Below are 25,299 nucleotides of genomic sequence, written 5' to 3'. Positions count from 1 at the left end.
GAACTCATAGGAGGTATACTTGTGTGTCCTTATTCTAAATTAGCAAGTGGGTAACTGTGGTTCTGACCAGATATAATACAAATTGTGTTGACAACACTGCACAAGTCAAAGAATAAAAAGAGAAGAGCAGCCAAGCACACTGGGTAAAATGTGATGACTGCAACGTAATCCAAAATAAAACCCAAACACTTTCAGGTCAGTCATTCTTTAAAATAAATGTTACTCTTACCCCACCCTGACAGAATTAATAGGTACAATTAGGCAAACAATTTATATTTTTCCAGAAGAAGCCAGTAGTTATTTTTTCGGGATCTTTAACATAAACAATCACTCTCCTTCAGGTTTAACAATAGAATTGTGGACATGGACACTGACAGCTAAGCTTAAACGATCCCAGTTGGGTGAATGATGTGGAAAACTAAAATCCAGAGACAACAGCTGTTTGAGTGAACCTGAAAGACCAGCTAAATCAATCAAAATGGATGCTCCCCATAGATTCATTGTCTCCTCTAAATTCTTTGAATGTGATTGTCATGGTAACGGTTCCTTAATCATGTCCTTCAGAGTATTCTCTCCCACCTAAAAAATCAGAGTGGTGACTGCCGAACAGCTCCTTAATTATAATTAGGACCACTTGTGATGGTAGCAGGCCGCTTAGACTTCTCATTTACCCTATTTTTATCCAAATGCTTGGGCTACTATGGTAGTCAGGAACTCTGGCATATACACCATTAAAAACACTTTTTATATGTTACCATAAAATGCAATAATAAAGACAAATGAGATGAGCCACCAGAACTCATTTCCCTTAGCATAAGAACTGGTAAGTTGGCTCTCAGTCAGCAAAATAATTTATTGGAAATAAATGGTTCAAATGAAGGATGCCTCATTTTTAATAATTTCAACATAATCAAGAGCTTCAACATACTCATATCTTTAACAATATAGTAAGTTAATAAATAAAACAAAACCAAAAGGTTATTACCAGTTGCAGAAATATAATAAAAATCCAGTTTTGCAGCCTCATATTAAGATTTAGTACAGAGTATATCATATAGAGTATATCTGATGATATATTCTGTACTATGTCTGGAAGACAATTTATTCCACCAAGTTTCTACACTTATTTTTATATGATATGATCATAGTATTCTTCACAGTTTAGAAAGAGATAGGTTTTACTTTTATCCAGTTTGCAAAAAGACGGGATATATTTTTAGGAGGAATCTACTAGACAGACCACATTTTTAAAGTTGTGATTATTCTAGATTTTCCCCCGAATTTTTGCAGCTCCTTCAGAAAACGAAAGAGTGCACAGGTTTTTAGTGCTTGTTTTTCCAAAGTTAGAGTAGTGAGTCATTTTTAACTTGAGCATTGGAATATATGTAACCCTTTAAAACACTGAATCTGCTTTTACCGTTTTCCAAAGTAGAAAATAAAGGATGTTTTGCCTTCTAAATTTAGCACAACCTATAAACTAACAAAAGACAGAAGGGTTAGCAGTGGCTCCTACTACGTCTCAAATAAATACCAAGGAGCTCTTTCGATAGGCCACTTCTGGATGCAAATTTAAAGAAATGGTCATAAGGTGGGGAGGGGGGTGTACAAAAATTAAAATATATTTATTTATTGACTGGAGTATTAAAACATTAAGAAAATAGAGAAAACAGCATCAAAACAGAACAGAGGAAACTAAAAATTATCAGGCAGTACGAACAAATGGGAACAAAGTCCAAAGCAAAACAAAACAAAACAAAACAAAAACAAAACAAGAAAAACCCTAGCAAATCAAATGGTGAAATCCAGCAAGAAAAATGGAACAGCAAATATTTGCTGAAGTCAAAAGGTAAAACCCTGAAATTCTTGTCCTTTGCCCTAATGTTCAATGGTATTTTTGTTCTATTTTAAAAATAACGAGATTGATGTCCTTTCAATGACTAATTACACAGCAGTTTCCAAATAAAACAAATGATAAAATAATTCACTTAATTGACTGATAGGCTTAAATGTGCCACTGCCAAGTTTACAAGTTTCCCACAACTCCAAGCATTTTTTGATTAAGAAAAGCAGGATTTGTTTCCCCTGCCATGATGATCATGGCTAGCTTTTTTTTTTTAGATGGTGTATTTTTATATAACTCTCTGTGGAGACCCCTCAAAAGTTTGATACCCAAAATCAAAGCAATGAGAGGGACAAAGGATGAGTAACAGATCAATAAAACTCCCCCTCCCAGAAGGCTGAGAGGAACTCTTGCTAACCCTGCCATCAGCCCCACAGACGGTCACCAAATCCTGCCCATTTTTCCCTGCAAAAGAACGGTCATACTTTTTCTTCCTTCAAATCTCATTTTAACAATTCTAATTCAAACGATTATCCTTCACACCTAGGCTACTTCAACAACCCTCTTAACTGTGGGCACACTCCCATTCATATAGAGCTAGCAGCATAATCTTTCAAATATACTATCTTGAACATGCCACTCCCTTTCCTAAAAACCTTCCACCCAATGTAAACTAAAGGCCAAATTTCTCATAATGAAATTCCTGGCCTTACAATCAACTCAACCTCTAATCCACTTTTGTCCTTCCCCCGTACTCAACTCTGGCCTTGGCTGACTTCCTGCTTCTGAGGTTTTTCACCACTGGAGAATGACAGGTGCTTGTGGCTCATGCCACCCTCCCCTGGACTAGCGATTCTCACACGTGGCTACACCTGGGGAACCACGGCAACTAGTGATGCTTGGGTCTCCCCAACAAAGAGATTTGGGTGTAACTGGCATGAGATGCAGTCTGGGCTTCGGGATTTTTAAAAGTTCCCCCAGATGAATAAAATAGGCAGCCAAGGTTAAGAACCGCTGGCCCAAAATTCCTACAGCCAACAGTTCTCAAAATTTAGTGTGCATCAAAATCTCCTGGGAGGTTTGGGGAAGTGAGGTGGGGGGGGCTTGTTAAAACAGATTGCTGGGCCCTATCTCCAGCGTTTCTGATTCAGTAGGTCTGGGGTAGGGCCCAAGAATCTGCATTCCTAACAACCTCCCAGGTGATACTGATGCTGCTGGTCCAGGGACCCCACTTTCAGAAACATTCATCTACACTAAATAGCGTAATAATATACTATAACTATAAATAGAATACAGTATAAATATATGTGCCATCCACATATCATAGTAAGTATATGTACAATTCATTTGGCAAAAGAGAATGTGCCATCTTCTAGAATCTCTTCTATTATTGTCTTGTACTATTGTTTAACTGTTTTATGCATTCATTTATGAGTCAATCCACAGAACATCTTAGAAATAATCTAGTCCAGTTTCCTTTTAATCAACTGAGACCCTGAGAGAAGTGACTTGCCCATGGGATCAGATGATTAGGGGCAGAACTCCGGTAAGAATTCAAACCTCCTGACTCCCCCCAGCCCCACCCATTTCAATACCACTTTCCACCACATCCTTACTGCATCTCTAACAGCTTCCCCAATTAAAACGGATACTCCTGGCCTGAAGAGATCACACTTAAAAAAAAAAAAAAAAAGTTCCCCACAGCATCTAGCAAGGCTAGCAAAGTGCCTTGCACACAGAGTAAGCACCCAATAAGTATCTGTTGATCTCATTTTATGAAATACTCAGCCCCCTGCTTTTCATAAGCTGGGTGCGGCACTCTGAACTGTTTCCTTACAGTCTGGCAATTGGGCAGCCCTGCGCCATTCAATTCGCCATAGAGTAAACCCTGCGTGTCAGCATGCATGCTGACATTATCTGCTAGAGGGACAATAATATGAATATAAAGAAAAATTATGGGGGTTTTAAAAGCAGCAGGAACAACTCCGTTTATAAGGTGATAAAATTCGACTTTCAAGTTGTACATCAGAAAATGCTTACAAAGTATTGGAAGCTCCATTTCATACCTAACAAACCCCAGCAGCAGTAAAAATCTGGCAGGTAGAGAATTAGAAAGCACATTGCTCTGGCAGTTTGAATATTTAGGCCAAGCCCCCCCCCCCATTTTGTTATGCTGAATGGAAAATTGCAAATTACTTGGGTTAAGGGTAAAGGAGGCATAGAGGGGAGGTGACACTAACAGGGGCCAGAGGGTGGCAAGATGCAGCTGAGTGAGCAGCAGGAGGCAAGAGGTGCTGTCACGTACCTGCCCTGCAAGCCACTGCCCTTATACCTCTCCAGTCCTTCCGGGCATTTCCATCAGCTAGATAGCGTAACTGGAAGCCTCTGGAAAGGTATTAAGCTAGGCTATACGACTGGCTTAGCCTGTCTATATCTGTGAAACAAATACATTATGATCTGGTCAGACTGTTCCTTTTGCCATCTTTACAATCGACAGGAATTGCTATAAAATCAGTTCAGTGGCAGCACTGGGTTCACCACTGGTATCAAGCAACCAATTTTCTTGGCAACCGAACTTGAGCTGTGACTAGAGGAAAAGGTTACTTCTGTCCTGTCTCTTCCCCATTCCCCCTATTAAAATCAGCTGCTTCTAATAGAGGTATTAGATGATACAACAGGTGTGACAATTATTATAGAGAACAGATCCATACATTGATTACTTCCAATATACAAAAGAAATTTTGCTAAGTTAGAGGTGAACTCTATAGCCAATCCTGCCTTTATCAAGACTTTTTTCAGATCACTATCATGAAGCTCTTCCTCCTGGGTCTTAGCACAAACAGGGATGGACACATTCCCTGAAGAGCCACATCCTCCAGATAACATTTTCTTGAGTGACCCCTCTCATTCATGTTCTAATCCTTGATGCCTCATCAAATTTTCTCTTCCAGCTACTTTAACATCACCACATCATCTGCTTCTCAATCGCAATGTCTCTCTCAGAGCTGCTCCCCCAACCCCACAGTTACTTACCACCATCTACCACAGAATGTTCTGTTTTCCCAGTCAACTCAGGATACTAACACATACTTGTAGTTGCTCATCACAGTCACTGAGTTCCAATATACAGAAACCGCTTACAATGGTATTTTTAAAAATGTAAACATTTCACACAAGTTTAACTGTAGAGGTGGCCAGAGTGAGTAAATGTGGAGTTCCGGGGTTAGATCTATTCTTCTCCAAGCCATGCAATGGCCTTTGGTCCAAAGCAATCAAACTCTGCCCTGGATATTGGCTCAAAGATTGGCATGGGCTCATCAACAGTCACAAATACAAGGGGCAGAAAGGGCTTGTTGAGTTGTAGGGCAGGGAATTTGTCAAGTTGGGCACTCCTCTCCACCCCAAAGATGGAATGATGCTCCAACAGGTGGCAGACTAGGAAAATGCCAGTCCAATGCTCACACTGACCTGTCCATGGATAATTATTGTGAAACCAGATAGTGTTTAGCAGTACTTGTCAGCTCTCTAAGGAGCTCCTACTTTCACTTTTTTAGGGTCCTATGATATAAGTTATGTCGCTCAAGGAAGAAATGCTGCTCTTATTTTCCAAATACTTAAAAACAAACATTGGGCTTTAATTTAAAAGGTAATAAAAAAAGCCTGATATCTTCTTTGCATTTCCAAAACCCAAACATACAAATGGGGGTTTTAATACCTTCACAGTACATTCTGAGGAACAATAAATCGCCTTACCTTAAGGTAATTTTTATTGCTTTAGCCTTGTAAAAGGAAGTTTCCCATGAATATTATATCATAAATCATTCATTTATTTTTAATGCTTCATGGTTTCAAAGGTGTCATAACATAGCCCCCAACAAATATATTCAACTTTTATGATCCAAAAACCCACCTCTCACAACACTTGAATCTCCAATATGCCTCCAAATTTGAAAGGAGTCTGAAAAAATTATATGACCACAAAACAAAAAGTAAGAAAAACAGCTTCCAAGATAACATCTGACATCATAGTCAGTCTGCTGACTATGGAGATGTTTGTAAAAATGGCTTGTCTTGAGAAAGCAGAGGCATGCAAGAGAGTCACTGTGAGAGACATCAGGAGACAGAAAAGACAAGGAAGAAAATCACAGGACAAAGACAGGGAAGGCAGAAACCAGGAAAATCGGGGGTGGCAAATGGACACTAGATGCAGGACAGACCAACAGCAATGGAACATAAAAAGAACCTGTGACGTGAAGTTTTTTGAGGGGGTGAATGGGAAAGGGACAAACTGCATCTCAATACTGCCTAATAATTATTCATTCAATTGAATGTATTAATAAGAAAGTAATATTTAGCATTTAGTGTAGTAAAGATGGTACTCCTATGCACAGAAAATTCCCTCGGAAACCTGTCTCAAATCTTTCAGAAGCCTCAAAGGATAGGGTTATTCCTACAGTTAGCATACACGTGCACGTGTGCACACACACACACACACACAAAGCTAGAGGTATAGATATAGGTGTAAAATATTTATTTACAATCTTTCATTCTTACTTCATGAATAGGTATGAAACAAAATTCAGATTATTTTATTTTTCTGTTCTTGGGGGATTTGACATCTTACTGCAACTACTTCAGAAGAACATCTACTACTTTTCCATTTTATCAGAATGGCTTCTTTCTTGGCTGTAATTTCCCTTTGATCCAAGTATGTAATGAGACCATTTAATAAGTATGTTGTAGTTTATTTGCAGGCAAACTTCTTAAGTATGCATCTTTAGGCAATCAGAAAAAGGTTCTAGGAAATCAATGCCTAGACTCTCTCTGCGATATGATTTTATCTTAAAAGTAGAGAACGGAAATTTTAGGTTGCATATATGTTACTAGAATAAAATTGGTTTAAAAATCCATAGGACTGTGCAGCACAGTGAACCCTAATGTAAACCATGGACTGTAGTTAATAGTACAATTATTAAAATGTTCTTTCATCAATTGTAACAAAGGCACCACACTAACGCAAGGTGTTAATAATAGGGTGGTATACAGGAACTCTGTATTTCCTGCATGATTTTTCTGTAAACCTACAACTTCTCTAATTTAAAAAACGACCAAAAATATAGAGAAGGAGAGTGTGTTTTTTTGGATATAAATCTGTTCTTTGGATACAGACACATTCACAAACTTTCAAATCTAACTTTAAACAGTGGTCCTCACATAAAAGCAGATCAGTGGTTGCCTGGGGAGGGAGGCAGAGGAAGAATATACTGCAAAGGGGCATGGGGAAACTTTGGCAGGTGATGATAATATTCTATATCCTGACTGTAGCATAGTTTTGCATGTATATACATCTATCAAAACTCATCAAATTGCATACTTTAAATGAATGCAATTTACTGTATGTAAATTATAGCTAATAAAGTTGATATTAAAAATCAGCTCTAACAAAGGTCAACTTCCTAAATAGATGCAAGTATACAATTTTACCATCTCGTACTAGTTTGCTTGGTTCCTTTCTCAGTGTGGTTAGGTGTACCTACTACATTGGAAAATTCCCTCTCTGTTCCTCCCTTAAAAGAGGTAGAGCTTCTTGGGACCTAGAAGGGAATGGGACTAGGATTTTAAAACTTGAGTAGGCCCTGGCATCTGCAGATTTAGAATCTTTGACAAGGTACTTAAAGTACCTCTTTAACTTCTAGAAGCTATCAGGCTGAAAAATTTAATTAATCTTATCCTTTTAAGTATTTGAAACAACAATCATTTGCAGGGTAGTCCTTGGAAACTGTTGAAAGTCATCAATTTTGTTAATTCAAATGTCTAACCCTAACCCTAACCCTAACCCAAGCACTACTATGGCTTAGTAATGTAAAAATTTTTGTACTATATAATTTGTGTGTGTGTGTGTGTGTGCGCGCGCATGTGTGTTTACACTCTTTAATCTCTGAGAAACCTTGGTGGAAACCTGTAACTTCAGTTCACCTGGCCACATGCACATGTAGATAAGGGATTATTTCTACAGCAGATAGACAATCAGCTTCGCAAACGAGAATGATGTGTAAAACCAGACCTGGCAGGGGTTCACTGACAAACTGATCATTACTGTCTCCAAATAAATCACACATTTCAAATTTGACAAGAGTCAAGCAGTCTTATCCACTCTAAAACTGAAAGTGAGAACAAATTTTGTATTGTCCTTTTCAAAACAACCTTGACAACAAAACCTCTGCATTCCCAGCTATCATTTCTGAGTATTCAAAAGTAAATTTAAAAGCTTGTGGATACTACAAATTTTTGTGATTAGGATGTCAATAGAACATTTTATGTCTTAGAAAATGTATAACACCTAGATAGTTTCTATGTGGGTAGATAAAATATAAATTCTATAGGCAGTAAAGTACTGACAACAAACTTATTGTTATTCTTTTTTATTGATCATTCTTTTTCTGAGGTTTCACTGCACTAAGAAAAGAATACATGCATCTTCTATCTGTGTGATTTTTATCTACAGTTGTTCAAAAATTAGATATGAGCAAATCTCAGTGGAGGAAAATCCATTTTTAGAAAAAAAAATTTTACAGTGTACTACAAGAAGCTGGGAAGAGCTGGCCTCATACTGACAATGCACATATTCATTAGCAGGCAAGAATGAAGACCAGGAGCAAAAACTACTTAAAATCACACCCCTAGGGGAGGCGGGGCAAGATGGCAGACTGGTGAGCTGTATGTTTTAGTTACTCCTCCAGGAAAGTAGGTAGAAAGCCAGGAACTGCGTGGACTGGACACCACAGAGCAATCTGACTTTGGGCATACTTCATACAACACTCATGAAAACGTGGAACTGCTGAGATCAGCGAAATCTGTAAGTTTTTGCGGCCAGGGGACCCGCGCCCCTCCCTGCCAGGCTCAGTCCCGTGGGAGGAGGGGCTGTCAGCTCCGGGAAGGAGAAGGGAGAACTGCAGTGGCAGCCCTTATCGGAATCTCATTCTACTGATCCAAACTCCAACCATAGATAGACTGAGACCAGACACCAGAGAATCTGAGAGCAGCCAGCCCAGCAGAGAGGAGACAGGCATAGAGAAAAAAAACAACACGAAAAACTCCAAAATAAAAGCGGAGGATTTTTGGAGTTCTGTTGAACATAGAAAGGGGAAGGGCCCTGAGGCGCATATGCAAATCCCGAAGAAAAGCTGATCTCTCTGCCCTGTGGACCTTTCCTTAATGGCCCTGGTTGCTTTGTCTCTTAGCATTTCAATAACCCATTAGATCTCTGAGGAGGGCCCTTTTTTTTTTTTTTTTTTTAATCCTTTTTTCTTTTTCTAAAACAATTACTCTAAGAAGCCCAATACAGAAAGCTTCAAAGACTTGCAATTTGGGCAGGTCAAGTCAAGAGCAGAACTAGGAGAGCTCTGAGACAAAACGCAATAATCCAGTGGCTGAGAAAATTCACTAAACACCACAACTTCCCAAGAAAAGGGGGGTGTCCGCTCACAGCCATCATCCTGGTGGACAGGAAACACTCCTGCCCATCGCCAGCCCCATAGCCCAGAACTGCCCCAGACAACCCAGTGTGACGGAAGTGCTTCAAATTACAGGCACACACCACAAAACTGGGCGTGGACATTAGCCTTCCCTGCAACCTCAGCTGATTGTCCCAGAGTTGGGAAGGTAGAGCAGTGTGAATTAACAAAGCCCCATTCAGCCATCATTTCAGCAGACTGGGAGCCTCCCTACACAGCCCAGCAGCCCAGAACTGCCCTGGGTGGACGGCACTCACCTGTGACATAGCACAGTCATCCCTCAACAGAGGACCCGGGGTGCACGGCCTGGAAGAGGGGCCCACTTGCAAGTCTCAGGAGCCATACGCCAATACCAAGGACTTGTGGGTCAGTGGCAGAGACAAACTGTGGCAGCACTGAACTGAAGGATTAGACTATTGCAGCAGCTTTAAAACTCTAGGATCACCAGGGAGATTTGACTGCTAGAGCCACCCCCCGCTCCCTGACTGCCCAGAAACACGCCCCATACACAGGGCAGGCAACACCAACTACACACGCAAGCTTGGTACACCAATTGGACCCCACAAGACTCACTCCCCCACTCACCAAAAAGGCTAAGCAGGGGAGAACTGGCTTGTGGAGAACAGGTGGCTCGTGGACGCCACCTGCTGGTTAGTTAGAGAAAGTGTACTCCACGAAGCTGTAGATCTGATAAATTAGAGATAAGGACTTCAATTGGTCTACAAATTCTAAAAGAACCCTATCAAGTTCAGCAAATGCCACGAGGCCAAAAACAACAGAAAATTATAAAGCATATGAAAAAACCAGACGATATGGATAACCCAAGCCCAAGCACCCAAATCAAAAGACCAGAAGAGACACAGCACCTAGACCAGCTACTCAAAGAACTAAAGATGAACAATGAGACCATAGTACGGGAGACAAAGGAAATCAAGAAGACCCTAGAAGAGCATAAAGAAGACATTGCAAGACTAAATAAAAAAATGGATGATCTTATGGAAATTAAAGAAACTGTTGACCAAATTAAAAAGATTCTGGACACTCATAGTACAAGACTAGAGGAAGTTGAACAACGAATCAGTGACCTCGAAGATGACAGAATGGAAAATGAAAGCATAAAAGAAAGAATGGGGAAAAAAATTGAAAAAAATCGAAATGGACCTCAGGGATATGATAGATAATATGAAACATCCAAATATAAGACTCATTGGTGTCCCAGAAGGGGAAGAAAAGGGTAAAGGTCTAGGAAGAGTATTCAAAGAAATTGTTGGGGAAAACTTCCCAAATCTTCTAAACAACATAAATATACAAATCATAAATGCTCAGCGAACCCCAAATAGAATAAATCCAAATAAACCCACTCCGAGACATATACTGATCACACTGTCAAACATAGAAGAGAAGGAGCAAGTTCTGAAAGCAGCAAGAGAAAAGCAATTCACCACATACAAAGGAAACAACATAAGACTAAGTAGTGACTACTTAGCAGCCACCATGGAGGTGAGAAGGCAGTGGCACGATATATTTAAAATTCTGAGTGAGAAAAATTTCCAGCCAAGAATACTTTATCCAGCAAAGCTCTCCTTCAAATTTGAGGGAGAGCTTAAATTTTTCACAGACAAACAAATGCTGAGAGAATTTGCTAACAAGAGACCTGCCCTACTGGAGATACTAAAGGGAGCCCTACAGACAGAGAAAAAAAGAAAGGACAGAGAGACTTGGAGAAAGGTTCAGTACTAAAGAGATTCGGTATGGGTACAATAAAGGATATTAATAGACAGAGGGGAAAAATATGACAAACATAAACCAAAGGATAAGATGGCTGATTCAAGAAATGCCTTCACGGTTATAATGTTGAATGTAAATGGATTAAACTCTCCAATTAAAAGATATAGATTCGCAGAATGGATCAAAAAAAATGAACCATCAATATGTTGCATACAAGAGACTCATCTTAGACACAGGGACACAAAGAAACTGAAAGTGAAAGGATGGAAAAAAATATTTCATGCAAGCCACAGCCAAAAGAAAGCAGGTGTAGCAATATTAATCTCAGATAAAATAGACTTCAAATGCAGGGATGTTTTGAGAGACAAAGAAGGCCACTACATACTAATAAAAGGGGCAATTCAGCAAGAAGAAATAACAATCGTAAATGTCTATGCACCCAATCAAGGTGCCACAAAATACATGAGAGAAACACTGGCAAAACTAAAGGAAGCAATTGATGTTTCCACAATAATTGTGGGAGACTTCAACACATCACTCTCTCCTATAGATAGATCAACCAGACAGAAGACCAATAAGGAAATTGAAAACCTAAACAATCTGATAAATGAATTAGATTTAACAGACATATACAGGACATTACATCCCAAATCACCAGGATACACATACTTTTCTAGTGCTCATGGAACTTTCTCCAGAATAGATCATATGCTGGGACATAAAACAAGCCTCAATAAATTTAAAAAGATTGAAATTATTCAAAGCACATTCTCTGACCACAATGGAATACAATTAGAAGTCAATAACCATCAGAGACTTAGAAAATTTACAAATACCTGGAGGTTAAACAACACACTCCTAAACAATCAGTGGGTTAACAAAGAAATAGCAAGAGAAATTGCTAAATATATAGAGACGAATGAAAATGAGAACACAACATACCAAAACCTATGGGATGCAGCAAAAGCAGTGCTGAGGGGGAAATTTATAGCACTAAACACATATATTAAAAAGGAAGAAAGAGCCAAAATCAAAGAACTAATGGATCAACTGAAGAAGCTAGAAAATGAACAGCAAACCAATCCTAAACCAAGTACAAGAAAAGAAATAACAAGGATTAAAGCAGAAATAAATGACATAGAGAACAAAAAAACAATAGAGAGGATAAATATCACCAAAAGTTGGTTCTTTGAGAAGATCAACAAGATTGACAAGCCCCTAGCTAGACTGACAAAATCAAAAAGAGAGAAGACCCATATAAACAAAATAATGAATGAAAAAGGTGACATAACTGCAGATCCTGAAGAAATTAAAAAAATTATAAGAGGATACTATGAACAACTGTATGCCAACAAACTGGATAATGTAGAGGAAATGGACAATTTCCTGGAAACATATGAACAACCTAGACTGACCAGAGAAGAAATAGAACACCTCAACCAACCCATCACAAGCAAAGAGATCCAATCAGTCATCAAAAATCTTCCCACAAATAAATGCCCAGGGCCAGATGGCTTCACAGGGGAATTCTACCAAACTTTCCAGAAAGAACTGACACCAATCTTACTCAAACTCTTTCAAAACATTGAAGAAAATGGAACACTACCTAACTCATTTTATGAAGCTAACATCAATCTAATACCAAAACCAGGCAAAGATGCTACAAAAAAGGAAAACTACCGGCCAATCTCCCTAATGAATATAGATGCAAAAATCCTCAACAAAATACTTGCAAATCGAATCCAAAGACACATTAAAAAAATCATACACCATGACCAAGTGGGGTTTATTCCAGGCATGCAAGGATGGTTCAACATAAGAAAATCAATCAATGTATTACAACACATTAACAAGTCAAAAGGGAAAAATCAATTGATCATCTCAATAGATGCTGAAAAAGCATTTGACAAAATCCAACATCCGTTTTTGATAAAAACACTTCAAAAGGTAGGAATTGAAGGAAACTTCCTCAACATGATAAAGAGCATATATGAAAAACCCACAGCCAGCATAGTACTCAATGGTGGGAGAATGAAAGCCTTCCCTCTAAGATCAGGAACAAGACAAGGATGCCCGCTGTCACCACTGTTATTCAACATTGTGCTGGAAGTGCTAGCCAGGGCAATCCGGCAAGACAAAGAAATAAAAGGCATCCAAATTGGAAAAGAAGAAGTAAAACTGTCATTGTTTGCAGATGATATGATCTTATATCTAGAAAACCCTGAGAAATCAACGATACAGCTACTAGAGCTAATCAACAAATTTAGCAAAGTAGCGGGATACAAGGTTAATGCACATAAGTCAGTAATGTTTCTATATGCTAGAAATGAACAAACTGAAGAGACACTCAAGAAAAAGATACCATTTTCAATAGCAACTAAAAAAATCAAGTACCTAGGAATAAACTTAACCAAAGATGTAAAAGACCTATACAAAGAAAACTACATAACTCTACTAAAAGAAATAGAAGGGGACCTTAAAAGATGGAAAAATATTCCATGTTCATGGATAGGAAGACTAAATGTCATTAAGATGTCAATTCTACCCAAACTCATCTACAGATTCAATGCAATCCCAATCAAAATTCCAACAACCTACTTTGCAGACTTGGAAAAGCTAGTTATCAAATTTATTTGGAAAGGGAAGATGCCTCGAATTGCTAAAGACACTCTAAAAAAGAAAAACGAAGTGGGAGGACTTACACTCCCTGACTTTGAAGCTTATTATAAAGCCACAGTTGCCAAAACAGCATGGTACTGGCACAAAGATAGACATATAGATCAATGGAATCGAATTGAGAATTTGGAGATAGACCCTCAGATCTATGGCCGACTGATCTTTGATAAGGCCCCCAAAGTCACTGAACTGAGCCATAATGGTCTTTTCAACAAATGGGGCTGGGAGAGTTGGATATCCATATCCAAAAGAATGAAAGAGGACCCCTACCTCACCCCCTACACAAAAATTAACTCAAAATGGATGAAAGATCTCAATATAAAAGAAAGTACCATAAAACTCCTAGAAGATAATGTAGGAAAACATCTTCAAGACCTTGTATTAGGCGGCCACTTCCTAGACTTTACAACCAAAGCACAAGCAACAAAAGAGAAAATAGATAAATGGGAACTCCTCAAGCTTAGAAGTTTCTGCACCTCAAAGGAATTTCTCAAAAAGGTAAAGAGGCAGCCAACTCAATGGGAAAAAATTTTTGGAAACCATGTATCTGACAAAAGACTGATATCTTGCATATATAAAGAAATCCTACAACTCAATGACAATAGTACAGTCGGCCCAATTATAAAATGGGCAAAAGATATGAAAAGACAGTTCTCTGAAGAGGAAATACAAATGGCCAAGAAACACATGAAAAAATGTTCAGCTTCACTAGCTATTAGAGAGATGCAAATTAAGACCACAATGAGATACCATCTAACACCGGTTAGAATGGCTGCCATTAAACAAACAGGAAACTACAAATGCTGGAGGGGATGTGGAGAAATTGGAACTCTTATTCATTGTTGGTGGGACTGTATAATGGTTCAGCCACTCTGGAAGTCAGTCTGGCAGTTCCTTAGAAAACTAGATATAGAGCTACCATTCGATCCAGCGATTGCACTTCTCGGTATATACCCGGAAGATCGGAAAGCAGTGACACGAACAGATATCTGCACGACAATGTTCATAGCAGCATTATTCACAATTGCCAAGAGATGGAAACAACCCAAATGTCCTTCAACAGATGAGTGGATAAATAAAATGTGGTATATACACACGATGGAATACTACGCGGCAGTAAGAAGGAACGATCTCGTGAAACATATGACAACATGGATGAACCTTGAAGACATAATGCTGAGCGAAATAAGCCAGGCACAAAAAGAGAAATATTATATGCTACCACTAATGTGAACTTTGAAAAATGTAAAACAAATGGTTTATAATGTAGAATGTAGGGGAACTAGCAGTAGAGAGCAATTAAGGAAGGGGGAACAATAATCCAAGAAGAACAGATAAGCTATTTAACATTCTGGGGATGCCCAGGAATGAATATGGTCTGTTAATTTCTGATGGATATAGTAGGAGCAAGTTCACAGAATTGTTGCTATATTAGGTAACTTTCTTGGGGTAAAGTAGGAACATGTTGGAAGTTAAGCAGTTATCTTAGGTTAGTTGTCTTTTTCTTACTCCCTTGTTATGGTCTCTTTGAAATGTTCTTTTATTGTATGTTTGTTTTCTTTTTAACTTTTTTTTCATAAAGTTGATTTAAAAAAGAAGGGAAAGTTAAAAAAAAAAAAAAAAAGAAAAACAAGGAAAAAAAAAATGATGTAGTGCCCCCTTGAGGAGCCTGTGGAGAATGCAGGGGTATTCGCGTACCCCACCTCCATGGTTGCTAACATGACCACAGACATAGGGGACTGGTGGTTTGATGGGTTGAGCCCTCTACCACAGGTTTTACCCTTGGGAAGACGGTTGCTGCAAAGGAGAGGCTAGGCCTCCCTATGGTTGTTCCTAAGAGCCTCCTCCCGAATGCCTCTTTGTTGCTCAGATGTGGCCCTCTCTCTCTAGCTAAGCCAACTTGAAAGGTGAAATCACTGCCCTCCCCCCTACGTGGGATCAGACACCCAGGGGAGTGAATCTCCCTGGCAACATGGAATATGATTCCCGGGGAGGAATGTAGACCTGGCATCGTGGGACGGAGAACATCTTCTTGACCAAAAGGGGGATGTGAAAGGAAATGAAATAAGCTTCCGTGGCAGAGAGATTCCAAAAGGAGCCGAGAGGTCACTCTGGTGGGCACTCTTATGCACACTTTAGACAACCCTTTTTAGGTTCTAAAGAATTGGGGTAGCTGGTGGTGGATACCTGAAACTATCAAACTACAACCCAGAACCCATGAATCTCGAAGACAGTTGTATAAAAATGTAGCTTATGAGGGGTGACAATGGGATTGGGAAAGCCATAAGGACCACACTCCACTTTGTCTAGTTTATGGATGGATGAGTAGAAAAATAGGGGAAGGAAACAAACAGACAAAGGTACCCGGTGTTCTTTTTTACTTCAATTGCTCTTTTTCACTCTAATTATTATTCTTGTTATTTTTGTGTGTGTGCTAATGAAGGTGTCAGGGATTGATTTGGGTGATGAATGTACCACTATGTAATGGTACTGTAAACAATCGAAAGTACGATTTGTTTTGTATGACTGCGTGGTATGTGAATATATCTCAATAAAATGAAGATTAAAAAAAAAAAAAGTCAAAAAAAAATTTGTGTGGAAAAGATTTGGAGGAGAGGTAGGATAACTTTGCCTGCATACACTCTAGCATACCTGAATTTGGGTACTGATAGGGCTATTTCCTCAATGGAGATTTTCCACATTATGAATGGAGCTGGACTTGTGCAGACATGACTATACAGCAGTGTTACCTGTGAGTGCAAGATAAGATTGCATTCTTTCCCACACAGATTTCCTTCTGGCAGCTTATGCAGAATGAGCTCAGTGAATTTGCAATCACATTCATTTAATCAGCTACAAAATGAAAAATCATGGTGGCTTGCATACATGTTCATATTCTTCTGGTGACATTCTGACACACTGATTAGAAACTTTTTACATACACCAAGTTGACCAAGGTTTTTGATTTTTTCTAGTGTTCCTGAATTCATTTGGTTAGCCATAGCATCTTGCACTGTATTTATGCAAAGACATTTTGTATGCAAGATTTAACTGGCTAGTTTATTTAGAGGCTAGATTTAATAGGGGTTACAGGCTGTTCTAAAAGAACATTTCAAGTAACTACAAGGTCTGCACTGACATGATCTATCTACAACAGTTAACTTTCGTGAACTGAAAACAATCAGGAATATAAAGATCCTTTGTCCTAAGTTAGCCCACAAGTCACCTGCATATACATACTCTGTTTTTTGATGTATTGACTTATTAGTCACCTTCACCTTCCACTTACCAAGGTACAAAGGCTATGTGTAATATGTGTAATGAACTTAAGTTTTGCACTAAACTGAGTTGCATAAAGAGGAAACACAAATGAACAAAACTTCTTAGGAATTTGTTCTGTTTTAAATAGAAGCTGGTATTTAAACAGGGAACTGCATAAATAAAAATTTAAGTTCCTCACAAAAAAAAAAAAAAAAAATCACACCCCTAGGCAAGGGTACGATTTTCTTATTTGTTCACATAGTAAGCCCTTGGCAATGAGCATCCATATTCATTATTTCAAGTGGCTTTAGCATTTGCTGGGGCCCTGGCTGTCCAGAAGAGATAATTTCATGTTCACAGGTTGACATGTATATGGAGCCAACATAATCTCTGTAAATATTTTAATTCTCTTCCATTGTTTAATTCTCTTCTGTTGATGGCATTTCTGTATAGAGACACACTAGCTCTTCTCACCCCACACCTGCCCTGGACATCAGCTTCCCTGTCCATCCTAAGCTGAAAACCGGACCTAGCCCAATCCATGTTGGGGTAACTATAACACTGGCAAAGGGGATAGGTAATAGAAAGATGCAATGGTGGATAAATGTGATTAGGATAAATGTGATTAGAGGGGTGTGGATACCCTGAGAGCTGGTGAAAAGGGAAAACGGGCAGTCAAATGGACCTCCCCCAAAAAAAGAGTCACGCTGAGACCCTGGGTGTGAAACAGACACATGCAAAAGAGACACAAAGATAGACAGAGTGAACCACACAGCTACACAAAGAAATGAAGAGGGGCAAGGAAAGAAAGGGAGAAAGGCTCAAGAACTTAATTGTGAATAGTGCCAGATTAAAATAACAATCCTGTGTGTGCATCTGTGCATGCACACATGCGTGTGTATTTAAATAAAGCCATACTGCCAGCATTTGCTTCATTTTTTTAACTTCCTACCAGAGGCAATCTTTAAAGTCTCTTTCCCACAATTTCAACCACATCTAATTCTATAAAGGACAACAGACAAAAAATACTTTCATGAAGCAATGTGGTCTTTCAGGCTACCATCTCTAAAGACTCCTAAAGACATTTTTTATTTTTCTAACTGTCAGCATACCTGATATATCACCTCTTGGCTCTTGCCCCAGAGGCCAGAGGAAAGCAAACTGCAGGTCAGATGCATGCAAGAGGTTCCCCATTACTAATGTTCCATTTGAATAAAGCAAATAATATGAAAACTGCCTGCAGTGTTCAAAATTATTTCTATCATTTTCTGAAATTAGGAAATATTGGCCTTTTGATATCTTTTAGTATATGATTAATATATTTCCACCATAAAAGCTTGTTCCTTTGAGGGACAGGACACCAGAAAGTTCTTGACTGCAAAGAGTTTTTGATTAGGAAATGGTTACCTACGTATAGAGAAGACCTAAAAATTTAAAAATTCAGACTGGAACTCCAACAAACACACTGCATGACCACGGACCAGGTGCTTAACCTCTTTGATCCTCAGATTCCTCTTCTGTAAAATGAAGGGGGGTGGACAGTGACAGCTGGGCTCTCCCGTTGCACTCATTATACCCATGACTTCTATCTAGAGATCCAACAAAATGCAGAAAATCTTTTGGTAAAGTTTTAAAAATATAATTTAGACTACATTTGTAAGCTGGAGACTATGCAATGGACTTGAGTCCAACAACTGAACAATTACTGCACTTTTCAAAGAAATACAAAATAGTATCATTCATTTCTGGGTGGTGGATTATGACTGATTTTTATTTTCTTCAGGCTTTTCTCTATTTTCTAAATTGGCATTTAGAAACAAAAAAGTGCCACTCTTATAAAAAAATTCTACTTTTGAACAGATTATTGCATCCTTGCAAGTCTTATCAGATCTCTCAAATCTACTCTAAAATCAGTTAGGGGGAGGGACAAATCAGAGGGGATCACCATGCATGTCTATACACAGTAGTTGATTACCCAAATGGCTGACTGCTGTAGTCACAATCAGGACATTATTATTATAATCAGAATCTATGCTTTGATTTCTATGTGGAAATCAAAACATGCATTTTATCTAAACAACATTTCTTTTTTTTTTCCAGCATCCTGGCCCTTGAGAATCATGGTTAAAATTCCTTTCCAATTTAAAGTAAATGAAATGAAACATGAGATCTCTCTTGTGCCCACACACACACAAAAAATGCTTGCCAGACAAAATATGATCACTATTGAGCTGTTTCTTATTTTTCCTCTTTTTATGCTGTCCAACACAACACATCAAAAGTTAAAATAAATATTTAGCTGTCAAAACAAAATACACCCCCCCATATGGAAAGCACAAGTATGAATCTGATGACTTCTATTATAAAACAACTTCCATAGCAAACACAAATGTTTAAATTGTGGAAAAAGATGACAAGACTAAATGCTGTCATTACTAAGTTCTATGCAACAATCCTAAGAAAGATAGAAAGTGAGCTGCTGGAAGGATCTAAATGTAATTAGGTAACTTCCAGTTTCACGGTTATCAAACCACTATCTGAAAAATTCAGATAAAACAGAAAATGAAGTTACCCAAAATTCCAATCACAGTCTTGATCTGGAAAGATCTCTAGAATAAATTCCACGTTGAACTCAAGTCTCACCAGTTGAGGAAGGTACAGCAATTCACCTCTCCATTTTCTGCATAATGAGAGTCCACTGTTTACTATAGTTATCTCTGATGTTACTTTTTATCCAGAAGCAGTTACTCTCCTCTCTCCAGCTCATCCCCCTTGAATTCCAATCCCCAACATTTAGAGCAAGCAGCAAAGAGAGTGGCTTCATTGTGGGCCATGAATCCCAACTCTGCTGCTTATTAATTCTGCAATCTTAGACAAGTTACTCAGCCCATCTCTTTGGCTCTCATCATAACACCTACTTTGCAGAGTCGCTGTGAGGATCAGATTAGATAACGGATGTAAATTCGACTGGCTACTTTCTGGAACTGTAATGGGTATTCAGTTCATGTTGCCCCCCCCCCACTCCTTGCCACTTTCTCCAAGTATGATCAAATTCAACAGTCATGGTTTTAATTACTCTTAAGCAAGCTCAATGGTACACAGGATATGTAGTAATTTGTAATTTTTTTTTAAAGTAGAATTTTGAATGGAGCATGCTACAAGGGAAAGGGTATGATGTGGTCAAACCCATGAACTTTGGAGGAGCAAGACAATCAATCTTAATTTTGATTTCTACTTCCAATCTTTGCCAGTGGGGAAACCTAGGGCAAGTTACTTTACCTCTCTGAACCTGTGCCTTATTTATAAAATGAAGAGACTACATAATGGATATAAGCGTCTGATGAGAGTACCATAAAGGTAACTGTCCTTATTCTTCCAATTATTTAGATCAGTGTGCAGGAACTAGTCACTTTTAAGACTAGTAAAGTGAGCTCAGCCAACTATTCAAAGTCATGGCAAGACACTATTATTGTTCTCCACCCTCCTGAAGTTACATTTTACTGCATTTTGGAGAGGAAATTACATCAACCTCAGCACTTACTGACATTTGGGGCCAGATAATTCTTTGTTGTAGGGGGGCTGCCCTGTGCATTGTAGGATGTTTAGCGGCATCCCTGGCCTCTACCCACTAGATGCCAGTAGTGCACCACCTACCCCCCCCCCACCTCTAGTTGTGATAACCAAAAATGTCTCCAGACCTTTCCAAATGTCCTCTGGGAGGCAAAATCACCCCAATATCAGGAGGTAGCACTGCAGAAGGCCAAAAGATACTATTCAGTATTATCCACTCCTCTGGGCTCCATCATCCATTATTACCCATAATTCACAATTGACCATAGAAAAAGATTTTTTTGCCTAATTTGGAGTCAGAAGATGCTTTAAGTCACAGGAAGGGATCCACTTTTCACTACTTTATGCAGTGATACTAAAGCTGAGTTTAAACACCAAGAAATCTAAGTGCCCTGACATTGTATAAAACCCATCTTAAAAAAAGAAAAAGAAAAGGCCATGGTCCTAAGATGACTTAGAAACCATATTATTACCAAAAATGAAAAAAGTTTGCCTTAGCTGGGAAGGTAAAATAGAATTTATGAAGTGACTAATCCACTGGAAAGAAACGACGCCATTGTTTGCATGGCTGAAGCATGTTTCACTTATATAAAGTGCAATGTTAATGTCCAAAACACTCCGGACAACTCTTGATTATTCACAACAAATTCATTGTCTATTTTTCATTTTAATGACTGCACCAGAAAGGCAGAAGTCATTTTTTTAATCCACTGTGTACCTCCACACTTAGCACAGAGCCTCCAACAGAGGAGGTAAGGCAGAAAATGTTTGCTGAATAAATGAATGTCATATATTCTGCTTAATTAAGTACTCCATTGACAAAAAAAGAAAAAACCTTTCCGTGCTCTCCTCCAACAGGAGCTGAAAGAAAAGATCTTTTAAAGGAAAATAATTATAGTCTACTTCGTTTTACCTCAAATCCAAACAATTGGAAAGTTCAATTACCCAAAAAAATTTGTAGGCAAAAGTTAGGGAAAGCAACCAAATAGATAAGGGCTAAAGTTTAAGCAAGCATGAACATTTGTTCAACGACCCCAAGGTTATAAAAGCCAAGGCAGAGGTGTCAGGACGAATGGAACCCAGAGGTGGAGAGCAAGAAAACAGGGATCGGTCTCAGAAGATCAACTACTATTCATTCAACAAACTGTTATTTTTTAAATGTCAAAATTTCTGAGGAGAGGGTCAGTTTCTTACACAGAGGCTTGATTTACAAATTATTTTTCAAATAGATATTCGCAAAATCTTGAAGAATATTTAGAAAAATATTTCATCATACTTTCATTAGTTTCTGAAATTTCCTCATCTTTTTTTTTCCTCCAGTCCCACAGAACAATAGGTTCTCAAAAAAATAGGTAAAAAACTCCATTTACTCCTTTTGTCTAGAGAGAAACTCAACACCCACCATCAAGCAACATGCTCTCTGTAAAAGATTTTACCACTCTCAACTTTCCATTCCTGAGAGAGACAAAAAAAATCAGGCTTGAATTTTATTGTAAAAATACTGTTTTCAAATTGTCCCCTGGGCACATCATATTAACATACAAATGGTACATACAACAGTGGAAATAAATGCTTCTAGGTCAGTCTTGGAGACCAAAAATCTCTATTTCCACTTAACCATTTCCAATTTAACATTTCCATTAAACATGGAATTATCTTATTTAAGTGGTCCATTAGTTTAATATATATATTAAATTAGCCCCACTGCACTGGTATTCTACAAGAAGCAGTTTACCAATTAAAATCATACACAAAAATTCTGTTAGAAAGCATCACTCAAAAATCTAGATTTGGTTGAAAAAAAAAATACTTTCGTTCTCCAAAAATTAAATATGGGAATGGTAGGTTAGAATTTCGAAAACCATATATGGTTACACAATCTATATAGTACTCCTAAGACTTATTGTGAGTGGTTTGCTCGAATCATGGCCTAACAATCTGACCAATTTCCTGTTGCATAAAGATTATATTTGCTCTTAAAAACGTTATATAAGCATTTTTAAAGACTGAAGGTAAAGACTAGATTGGAACCTTATGTAACCAAAATGGGAAAGTACTATAGGCTCACCACATTAAAGGTCGATGCCTTTTTAATATGTATTCTTTTAAGCAAATATGAGCGTGATTTTCCAAAGGCAAAGCTACCATCCCAGAAGCCCTTGCAAGAAAGGCTTCAGCATCAAGAATGGGGAGGGTTCCGTTTCTGGAGAAGGAGAGTTGGGGAGGGAAAGGCTTTGCAAAATTCCAAGGGACTAATAATTTAAACTTGTGCTATTCTGCAAATGTTCACATTTCCAAGGAACAACATAAAATTTACATTAAAACTGTCAATCAAGATAACGAAAAAAATTATTCCTGCTATTCTATAAGCTTGCCATAGATTTGATAACCCAGGGAAGAATCACGGGCAATTACAAAATGATGGCTCCAATTAGCAACACTGGATGGATTCCAAATACAAATCAAAAGGTGCTCAGATAATCCTAGTGGAATAACTTAAACGAATATAGAGGAGTTCCAGCAAAGACGTGCGTTTATTCTACTATTTTACCCTTCTGAAAGCCAAGCAATATGCTACAATGACTTCTCTCTTGCCCTTCAGGAAATTCAAAAACCAAACCTGGAGTCCCCTTAATAAACCTTGGTCTCTTCTTTTCCCAAGGGGACTCCCTGGTACAGGGCTTTTATTGTAAAGGGCAATCAAAACAAACCTGAGAAACCTGCACGCTCCCAAATGCAGAAAATAATATAGCACTGAACACGACCCACACAGCCGTGTCCTTTGCCTTGCTGATTTTCAAACCTCTACCTAGTCCTAGTCGACTGAGAAGAGGCCGCGAGGAATGGAAGAGAAAGAGAAACTTCGAAAGCAGAAACCTCTCTCCCTGAACTTACAACAGACCGCACCTTGTAGGGATTTCACGATTTTTGAGACGGAAAGGTCACACCCTGCACTTTAGAAAACCCACGTTCTAAGGCTCCATCCCCACGTTGGAACCTCCCCTTGCTTCCCTAGGTTCCCCGCTTTAGCTGAAATCCCCCACTCTCCCCACCCCCCACTCGCCACCCCCCCACACACACGCCATCCCCTTAGAAGAAGCACAGAGGGCCCCTCCCTCCCCATTCTCTCTGCAAGAAGCCCCCACTCCTCCAACACCCCCCCCAGCATCTCCCTTTAGAAAACCGAGGCGAGCCCCCCTCCCCTCCCTTCCATCCCCACCTCCGCCATCCTCAATGAGAGAACCAAGGCGAGTCCCTCACCTCACATCCTTCCCAATACCCGCCATCCTTGATGAGAAAAGCCAAGGGCAGCCCCCCACACACTCTTCATCTTCACCCGCTCCCCACCAGCCCCCGCCATCCTTGTTGAGAAAACCAAAAGGTGCCCCCACCTCACCCCACCCCCACTGCCCGCCATCCTTATTCAGAAAACCAAGCCTCCCCCTTCACCCCCCTACTCCCCCATTCCCGCAGAGGAAAACACGGAGAGACCCCATTTCATTCCCACTCCTCCTACCTCCACCCCACTCTCTCCCCAGCGGCTCCCCATCTCCACCACCCGCCACCCCAGTAAAGAAAGCCTGCGGAGGCCGAGGCACGCACCAAAAGGGACCTCACGGTCCCTCATCCCGCACCGCGCAGACACCGTGCGCCTCCCACTTCCATCCCCCGCCAGGCCGCCAAGGCCCGAGGCCGCAGGTACCCAGCCCTGGAAGGCCGAGCTACCAGCCCGGGAGCGATGGCTCCCGCGCCGCGGCGGGACACGAGGGCAGCCGCTCCCGGGGGACGCGGGCCTGGCAGGCGGGAAGCACTCACGCACGCACACGCGGAGAGAAAGAGGGCTTACTGCTTGGGGATGCTCGTCCGCTCAGCTGTCTCGCCGGCGGCCGTTGCCTGCACCGAAGCCGAAGCGGCGGCGGCAGCGGCGGCGGCTGCGGACTGAGCCCCCTCGCGGGGTGGTGGATGTAGGGCGCGGGAGGGGCGCGCGCGCGGGGGCGGAGGCGGGCGCGACTGGCCTGGGGCGGGGCGGGTCGTGCGCTAGCCGGGGATCTGCCCGCCGGCTGCCGCGGCGCGGGAGCCAACCGGGGGCGCGGGCTTGGGGAGGGCTGCCACGCACCCCGCGCGGCCACGTGTCCCCGCCTCGGGAGAGGCCCCGCCGTCTGCGAGGCACGGGCGCGCGGGGAAGGTGGCTGCGGGGAGACGGTGGGGAGCGCTTCCCGGGAGGGCCGCCTCGGGCCTGAAAGCCGAGAGGAGGGGCGGGCTGGGGGCGCCGCGCACGGCAACAGGCCTTCGAGGCTGACAGGGAGTCAGGAGTCACTGCGGGCAGCCGTGGCGAGAGCAGGAGAGGTGGGAGCAACAAAGAGAGTTCAGCTCAGTTCCCCAGCGGCCTCCGCTAACCTGTGCTCTCCCTGCAAAGCCGCCTGGGGTCGGGTCACCCCACGTTCTCGGCTCCTGACTGTGCAACCCCCTAGTTCCGAGTGGCGTCGAAGGATCCGCCGGCGACCCCTTCCCTCAGTAATAAGCTGGAGGGAGCGGAGGGAGCCCCATCGATAAGCCCAGTGCAGTGATCCAGAGGGCTTTACATCACTCAGAAAGCACTGATGGCAAAGCGGCACGTGGCGATTCATGCATTCACTCATTCACTCAACATTCAGTTTACTGAGTCCTCACCATGTGTCAGGCACTGTGCCAGGCGCTGGGGATAAGGCG

General features: G+C 40.5%; 1 protein-coding gene across 3 annotated transcripts in view; it reads right to left on the bottom strand.

Moving 5' to 3' along the window:
• The window catches only part of FHL1 (four and a half LIM domains 1), a 66,840-nt gene extending 42,260 nt beyond the window's left edge, over positions 1 to 24,580 (bottom strand). The window contains exon 1 of one of the 3 annotated variants that reach the window (XM_037822186.1): positions 24,437 to 24,580. The gene's annotated coding sequence lies outside the window, so the exon portion shown is untranslated. Of the gene's footprint in view, positions 1 to 24,192; positions 24,211 to 24,436 lie in introns of those variants that run through there. The other 2 variants (XM_037822189.1, XM_037822187.1) reach the window with 2 other exon arrangements.
• Between the last annotated feature and the right edge of the window lie 719 nt (positions 24,581 to 25,299).

The sequence above is a fragment of the Choloepus didactylus genome, chromosome X, assembly GCF_015220235.1.
Source record: "Choloepus didactylus isolate mChoDid1 chromosome X, mChoDid1.pri, whole genome shotgun sequence".
In the NCBI taxonomy this organism is placed as follows: domain Eukaryota; kingdom Metazoa; phylum Chordata; class Mammalia; order Pilosa; family Megalonychidae; genus Choloepus; species Choloepus didactylus.
This window is presented reverse-complemented; position numbering and strand designations above follow the sequence as displayed.